The 8,129-nt window shown below is 42.0% G+C and overlaps 1 long non-coding RNA gene across 3 annotated transcripts; it reads left to right on the forward strand.

Annotated features, from left to right (window-relative positions):
- The first annotated feature begins 2,884 nt into the window (after positions 1 to 2,884).
- LOC119336332 lies at positions 2,885 to 7,390 on the forward strand. Of its 3 annotated transcripts, XR_005162371.1 has the most exons (6): positions 2,885 to 3,619; positions 3,882 to 3,979; positions 5,098 to 5,197; positions 5,536 to 6,255; positions 6,835 to 6,896; positions 7,060 to 7,390. It is a non-coding gene; the product is annotated as an uncharacterized LOC119336332 (long non-coding RNA). The 3 variants fall into 3 exon arrangements; XR_005162372.1 differs by lacking the exons at positions 6,835 to 6,896; positions 7,060 to 7,390 and having other exon boundaries at positions 5,095 to 5,197; positions 5,536 to 6,433; XR_005162370.1 differs by lacking the exons at positions 6,835 to 6,896; positions 7,060 to 7,390 and having other exon boundaries at positions 5,536 to 6,433.
- The last annotated feature ends 739 nt before the right edge of the window (positions 7,391 to 8,129 follow it).

An 8,129-nucleotide genomic window follows, 5' to 3' on the forward strand; every position in this document is an offset into this window, starting at 1 on the left:
TTATATCGTTGTGACACAACCGGACTTAAACAATGTAATCATAAAATAGTCAAAGCAATGTAAGTTCATTGGATCCAATGTGCATGTGTAATAATAATAACCTATATCAATATATTCATATGATTGTTTGACATTTCTAATTTGCCAAAACCATGTAATATCTAATATTAAAATTGCTAGCCCGTGCAGGTGCATGGGTTGTCGACTAGCTTCTACTAATTAGAGACTCCCTAGAAAGTATACTTCTACTCCCTCCGTTTCCTTTTAGTCTGCATATAAGGTTTGGTCAAAGTCAAGCTTTGCATAGTTTGACTAACTGTATATTAAAAAATATCAACATTCACAATATGAAGTCAACATTTTCAGATGCACCATGAAATGTATTTTCATATTATATAGTTTAAGTATTGTAGATGTTCATATTTTTTAATATAAATTTGATCAAACTTTGCGTAGTTTGACTTTGATCAAAACTTATACGCGGAGTAAAAAGGAACGGAGGGAGTACTAATTAGAGACTCACTAGAAATTCACACGTTAATCAGTAAATACAAGCTGTTAATCTGGTGGATTCAAGTTATAATGGAGTAGATTAGTTAGATGAAAATCCAACATTAATTGTAGAAATTGGAAAAAACATAAATCGGTCCATCTGTTGCGATCAAATTATGACGACGGTCTAGATTTAATACGATGACTTTCTCGTGCAACACATAATAGCCACAAACCCTTACTGCAAACCAGCATGTGGTTGGATGGTTAGAAAGATAATGGTATCCCCTGCCCATCATATTTCAAGTTTCAGACTTGACATTGGTGCTCGCATTTTCCTGGATTTATTCCAGGCCTTCCGGCGATGTACGTTCAGCGGGAGGAGACGTTCCCGTCGACTACAAAAACATTTGTGGTGACTTCGCCAATCTCAAGATTATGTGCCGGTCCAGTCTCTTGGAGGTGCTCATAGGGATAGTGTGTGCGTTTATAGGAGTGACTGTATCCTTATGTACATAAGCGACTTCAATTGTACTATGTAAAAAAAAGCCGCAAATCCTTATTTTGCACCAAGCGATCCTAACAAACCTACCATGCTCTCAACAACGATCCGTATATTGTGCCCTTCGGCCGCATCTGCAACCATCTCGCGATTGAGCTCCAATTTTGTGGATGCATGCGTGGGCGCGTACATATCAGCGATCCTAACAAACCTACCATACTCTCAACAATTGATCCATATGTTCTGCCATTCAGCCGCATCTGCAGCCATCTCGTGATTGAGCTCCAATTTCATGGATGCATGCGTGGGCGTATTGAGAATGTGCGTCTTACTTACCCTAATCTTCTTATCTTTCACGTTCTAATCGTGCTACAAACTAGCATCAATTTTTTGTCACATAGATGAGCCGGTTCCATGGTGGTTAAGGAGGCTGATACTCATGGCAGTTAATTTGAAGCAACTAGATAATACCCCACGCGTTGCAGCGGGATTTGTAGCACTAAATTTGTCGTCAATACAATTTCAATATGCTAAAGTACTTTTTAGGAGCATAAAGTACGATAGGTATCATAATCTGCATGGGCATGAAAAGTTTGTCCACGAGGCAAGCCGAGCAGAACTATCAAAATCATCTTACCGCAAAAAATAAAAATAAAAGTAGGTCAAATGAGCATCTGGAGAATGAGCTGAAGTAATGGGCTGTATATGCCTTGCACTGATCTGGTCAGAATAAAGGAAATGAAACACACATAATCGGAATGGCGGCATGTTGAGAAAAAAGGTTAATAATTTTTTTCTTGTGATTAAAAAATAATAATTGCTGAGATGGCTGCTTTGTTGAATACCTAGTTGGTGTGTATATTGGAGGGACCGTGTGCTTTGGTTAACACTTAATTGTCTACACTTACCTTTTTAAGTGAGGCGTACTAAAATATGCACCGTATATCAAAATTTTAAAACTTTTCTTGAAGATGTATCAAGCTCACCTCTATTCTAAATAATTTTCATTTCAATATGTATAGCAGATGGGCATGCATTATCCTTCATAACAAAGTGATTCGTATAAACAATTAAACATATATAATAAGCCATTGAAGATGAGAAACGGAGAGGAGAAAGTATGCAATATTATAGAAGAAAACAACCACAATTTCCTTACCAGTCTCATGCTTTAGCACAAAATAAGATGGGGCCTAATATTAGGCCCCTATCTAACAATATAACTTGTGTGACATACATCTTATTTCCTTACCGGGGAGAATGTATGTCACACAAGTTATATTGTTAGATAGTTCTTTCAAACACAAATCCAATTGTGTCATTTGTGTATCATATATTTTATATATTTTTAGTAATATAGATGGTCAAAATCTGACAGGAAATACAAAGGGGCCTAATAAACCCAGACGGAGGTAGTATAACATTATACATATCAAGAAAAGATGAGTCTACAACCTAATAAATAAAGTGATGTGTGACACAACACATATGTTACTATCCACTGTGGAGTTAGTAACATAGACTAGTAACATATGCATGTTACTACTATAAGTTACTCCCCACTATGACTAGTCTTAAAGGTTTACAACCCGCCTAGTCATCCAGAAATAAGAAAAGGATGGATGTACAAGGCTCCTTAGAGCTCAGCGACTCTCGGTCGTCGGATGCGTTCGCTTGATGGAATTCCGGGCGTCGGATCAAGAGCTGGATGAACCTGGGCCGTCGGATCTGGAAGGAACACTGCTGGAATGAATAGTAATGGCAACATAATGTAAATACCATGCCCCCACCAGGGCATTTTGGTAATTTCATGTGGTGGGGGTATAAAAGGGCCGGCTCCCCTGGTGAACCCTAGCCGCTCGCCCCGCCCTGCCGTCTCGCCCGTCCCGCCGCCCGCGCCTCGCTTCTCTCCTCCCTCCAAACCCTAGACCCGCGCCCGCCCGCCGTCGCCGCCGCTCGCCCAAGCCATCCTCCCCGTCCACGGCTGCGGCACGCATCGCTGCCATCTGCCCGACGACGCTGTGAAGCAAGCGGCCAGAGAGGGAGGGCAAGAAGCTCGCGCGCATCTGCAGCCTAACCTCAGCCGACGGCGGCGCGGAGTCCGCTCTGGACGACGTCGACGGCGGGACGTCGGTGCGCGTGCGCCACGCCGGCGCGTCCGCGAGTTCGCCCTCGATGGCGTGTCCGCGTCGGCGGACGAGGGCCTAGAGCCCTAGCCCGCTCACTACCACACTCGCGCAAGGCCGCCTGCTCCCCACGCCGCCGCCGCCGCCTCCGCTCGCCTCCGCCGCCGCCGTCGCGTCTTCTCCTCCTCCCCGCCCTCTCGGTGCTCCTACCAGGCGAGCGCGAGCGCGAGCAGCCAGAGAGGAACGGCCACGGGCCTCTCCCTTAGCGGCGTCGGCGCCGGCGGCTCACTCTGCAGGCCCCCTGCCCCGTGGTGCTCATTGTCCCCTCCCTCCGCGGCGCCGGTGCCGGCGGCTCCCTCCTCCGTAGGCTCCCTGCCTCGTGGGGCCTGGCGGCCTCGCGCGCGGACGACTCGTCGCCGGCGCCTCCTTCAACTAGATCCTGTGCGCCAAGAAGGCCGTTGCTGCCTCCTGCAAGGACGAACCAGACGCCGTCGCCCAGGTCCCTCCTCCCTCCTCCCAAACTTCTCCTCCACTCCATGCTGTACTTCAATCCCTCAACATTAGTAAATTTCTGTATATTTAGTTGATTATTGTGTCGCCTCCATTTATTTTTGATAGATGAGGACATGTTAGTGATGGATGTCGGGATGGTGGTGTACCCATACTTTCATGAACTTTTGTGTGATTAGTGGTTTGGAAGAAGATGAATCACATGAATGATTGCTGGAAATATATTCTCTGATGCTATATTGGTGATGCAGGTGAGCTGATTTGGACCTTTTCATCTTGGTCTGTGCAGAATTGGAGCCTTTGAATGATTTGAATGGAGCATACGTATGCATGCTACGGTTCATCTTAGGTGAGTGTGAATCTTCAGCATCTGTCTCATGTCGCTTCTGCGAAGATGCTTTTAACTGTTTTATTATCAATGATATCAAATTGGTAGCAGCCTTTGAGTGGTGGCAAGGTTATGTGCATAGTATACTTCCAGTACTTGCGGATCCTTGGTTCCTTGCTTGGCGTGGGATATAAGAACTTGTTTTATGTTCTGTGGATGCACAAGCAGCAGAAGTCAAACTTCCTCCTTCTCAGCTCATTGCTGGTGGTTCAGGCACGGGCCGTTGATGCAGATCAATCAAGTGTCCTCCTCTTTAATTATTTGGATTGGTGGCGCACTGGTGAGCCATGACTATTGGTGCTTAGATTGCGCATAGTGTAATTGATGTTTCCCAGACCTACAAATAATCAACATTGCATTTCCGTGTGTGTTTGGTAAAATGGAAATGAGAAGTAGACACATGCCTCATGTGCCTTCTTGTTCAGTAGGACAGCCTGCTCCCAAGGTTTACGAGTCGATGAGTCGTTCCGAGGTTGAGACTCATAGACTAAACGTGACTAATTTCATCCGGATATATACTAGCTATTTGCTAGGAAATGGTATTACTAAAATCATTCTTATACAGACTACCAAATATTAGTGGCTTGGGCACTTTCGAGGGCTGCTGCTTGGATTCTTCATGTGATTTGAATATTTATACAAGTCCTTTGTGTACAAGTTTGTTGATAAATTGGTGATGGCTTGTTTCCAAGTGGTTTAGTTGGTCAAGTATCAGACTGTAGATTATTCATACCTTTGCTTTGATGAACACAAGAATGATACATTCAAAATCTGTTCAACAAAAAGAAGATATATACAATACTATTACTATTTCTATTTCTTGAGAGTGATGTCGGGATAATGAAGCTCTGTTTGCAAAGCATTTTCTTCGGTAGGTTTCTTTACTTGCTTACTAAAGCTTCCATTTAACTATACTGTGGCCATAAAGCAACATATCGTCTTATGGGGGTTCACAAAAAGCTTCCCGGTTCTTAGAATTAGAATTATATCGATCACTTAAATTATTTTATTCATCACCTGCAAGCCAACCATCTCTATTCAAAACTGAACTTAGGCTGCCACCACTTGGTGCTTAGCAGGAGAGGCACAACCTCTGGCACACCGAAGAGACAGACATGGCTTCCATGAAGAATTTCGTCGAAGTGACTGCGTAGATGAACTGGCAACTCCAACCCACAGGTCTGTCTATCTCTCAATCTTGATTCCCTTGTGGCTGAAAGCTGAGATGCCAATGACATTATAATTTGATGCCTGTAGCAGCTTATTTATTTTCATTGAAATGATTTTATACCCTCTGTTAGTAGCCATTTTCCTTTTTTTTAATGCCACCAAATTAAATGCCATCGTTTCCAATGTGTGTGTTACAAATTCTGCTCTAAACAAATATATGAGACGCACAAATGCACAAATGAGTGTTCATGTCTAATTGTTATGACATGTGTAATTATATTTTGATCCAAATTCCTGAACAAGCATAGGTATGAATACTAATGTCAATGCAATTTCTCTCTTCCTAGGACTCCAGCAGCAACCATATTATCAAAAGGTCAAGGAGCAACAATTTGATATGCATCCGTGATAAAGAAGGTAAAACTTGAATATAGCCTCCTGCAACATTATAAGATTACTTTGTGGTACAAAATATCATGCACTGTCTTACACATAATTGTTGGCCATTCTAAAAATATGGATTCTACATTGAATTTGTCTTGGACTTCTTAATTTAACCTCCGTGCATGTTCTTATGACATTGAATTTGAGCGAGCGAGCGAGAGGAGTACATTACTTATTCCACTTCTAAGCTACGCTTGTGCCCCTGTTCCTACGAAGTGTATGGACGTGCCTATAACTAAACATAAAAATAGGATAGACACTAAATGCTTTGAAGGAGCAGAGATTGTAACTACACAGAAGCATCACTATGTAGGTAATTGCTATGATAGTTAAGATTATTGTTGCTTGATGCCGTGTCTAAGCTGCAGGTATACCATTGTTTTTGTACCTTTTCTATTTATATGCTTCTACAGAGTACTTGGTGCATGTACATGCTTCACTAAATCATTTCCTTATGAGCCAGAATAAGATTTTTAAAGTTGGTAGTTGCACTACATGCTGAGATTGTTCATTTGTGAAGTACTTTGTGCAAATGATTATTCTCGGTTCTTTGCCTCATATAACTACAAATGAGGAGGTATGAAGGGTCGACTAAGAAACTGAGTCAAACTACTTGATTTAAGGTATACTTTGGCAATTTCCTTTGATCCTTTTTGTTCCTCTTCTCACGTGTGTTATTAGCCTTTTAACAAGCCTTTGTTTTCTAGAATTTCTTCAAATGTTGAGAAGAATATTTTGCTGATTACTGAGTAGATGAACTGGCAACAGGTGTATATTTGTTGTAGTTTTGATGTAGTCACTGTTCAGTTCTTTATTCAGATGTTATGTTTCTACAATGTAAAATCTGTTTCTGTGTAAACCCATCACACACTTCTGCATGCCTTAATGATCTTGTGCTTCTTTTCATAGTATAGATGCAGCATAGCTTGATATTATTTTAGTTAGCACGGTGCAAATCATACCAAAAAAAGTACACATGCTTGCCCTCTGTGAAGAACCACTATTACTATATATGTTCTACTTTGTACCGAATCATATGTATATTGTGCTTGCCCCTAAATTGTTGCTTTACACTAAACCACTATTACTATATTATGCTTTGATATGAGTTTTGGTGCTTTCTACTGAAAATCAAGCTTTTATGGAAATTATGCCCTTATGTGAGTCTTCGGGCCTTGCTGAGTATTTTTATTGTTGTGAAGGCATCATCATAGGTGATTGTAGTTAAATTGCCTCCTTCACACTTACATCCACCATCAATCAGGTAAGCACTCCTTTTTACACATAAAATCAAGTGAATGTTGTACTCACAACCCAATTAGCACGTTTCGGTTTGATAAATATCGTGTGTTGATCCCTGCACCTTGACAAATTTATGTTCATGGCATCTCCAGTTTACTTCCATTCTCATTCTTTGTGCTTCTCAGATCTGGCAGCTACATGGAGACATGGAACGCACCATCATTTTGTCGGACCAAGTGTGGAGTTAGCTATGGAATTTACACCATCAACAAACACATAAAGGCCTGCAAGCTATCCTCGCAAGTAGGGCATTTACATGCTCTAAGTCAATCTGTTAGGGAGAAAACAAGGGCTTGTGTGCCTATTAATTTTTTCCCTATCATATATGTGGGCACCTTATCTATCTGTAACATGTAACCTGTGCAACTGCAAATATGTTAGACAAAATTAAATTATGTTCAACATATGTTCTTATACACTTTGCCTATAGAAACTATGCATAGTTGTTACTCCCTTTTTTTGGCTTTGTGTAATATATATTTTCGTCAACTACTGAACCTTTTGCACTTTTGCTGTAACATACTGAACCGTTGCACTATTGTCTTTCATCGTATAAACATATGAACTAAAAAACGTCTCATACCAGGCTGGATATGGTTGGTGCGGGTGGGGTGCGACAAGCCGCACTTCCTATTTAGTCCTTATTATACTTGCTCTTACCAAGCCATTGGTAGGCAACCAAGTGATTAATTGCTGCACACCAACAGAGAAGTCAGCAGCCTCATATGCTTATGGGATGAGCCAAAATTTGCAAAAAACAACGGCACCCAATCAGCCCAGAAATCAGCTGCAGGTGCTGTCGCTTGCTAAACTTCTCAAGGACGCATCGCCACAAGATGATTGCCTACTTATTTCTGCAGGGGTAAAAGCAAGAGAGGCAGATGATGTTGCAATATAAAAACTATACTACCCGTTCGACACATGTTGTCTTCTCCGCGGACGTGCGTCAGCCCAGGCGGCAAAATTACTGCTTCAGTAGTAGCAAGAACTGAACGCTGAAGGGACATGTGGCTTGGTTGGACGCTGAAGAACTGAACGCTGATTTCTCAAACGACTGGTTGTTCGGCTGCTTGAATAAATGAATGCTGATGTTGCATGCATATGACGTGGACACTCTGCATGTAGAGAGAATTGGTACCCCGCGTGTTGCTGCGGGAAAAATTAGCACATAAAGTTGAAGTAAAGTTGATAAATA

Source organism: Triticum dicoccoides, chromosome 7B (assembly GCF_002162155.2).
Source record: "Triticum dicoccoides isolate Atlit2015 ecotype Zavitan chromosome 7B, WEW_v2.0, whole genome shotgun sequence".
Lineage (NCBI taxonomy): Eukaryota > Viridiplantae > Streptophyta > Magnoliopsida > Poales > Poaceae > Triticum > Triticum dicoccoides.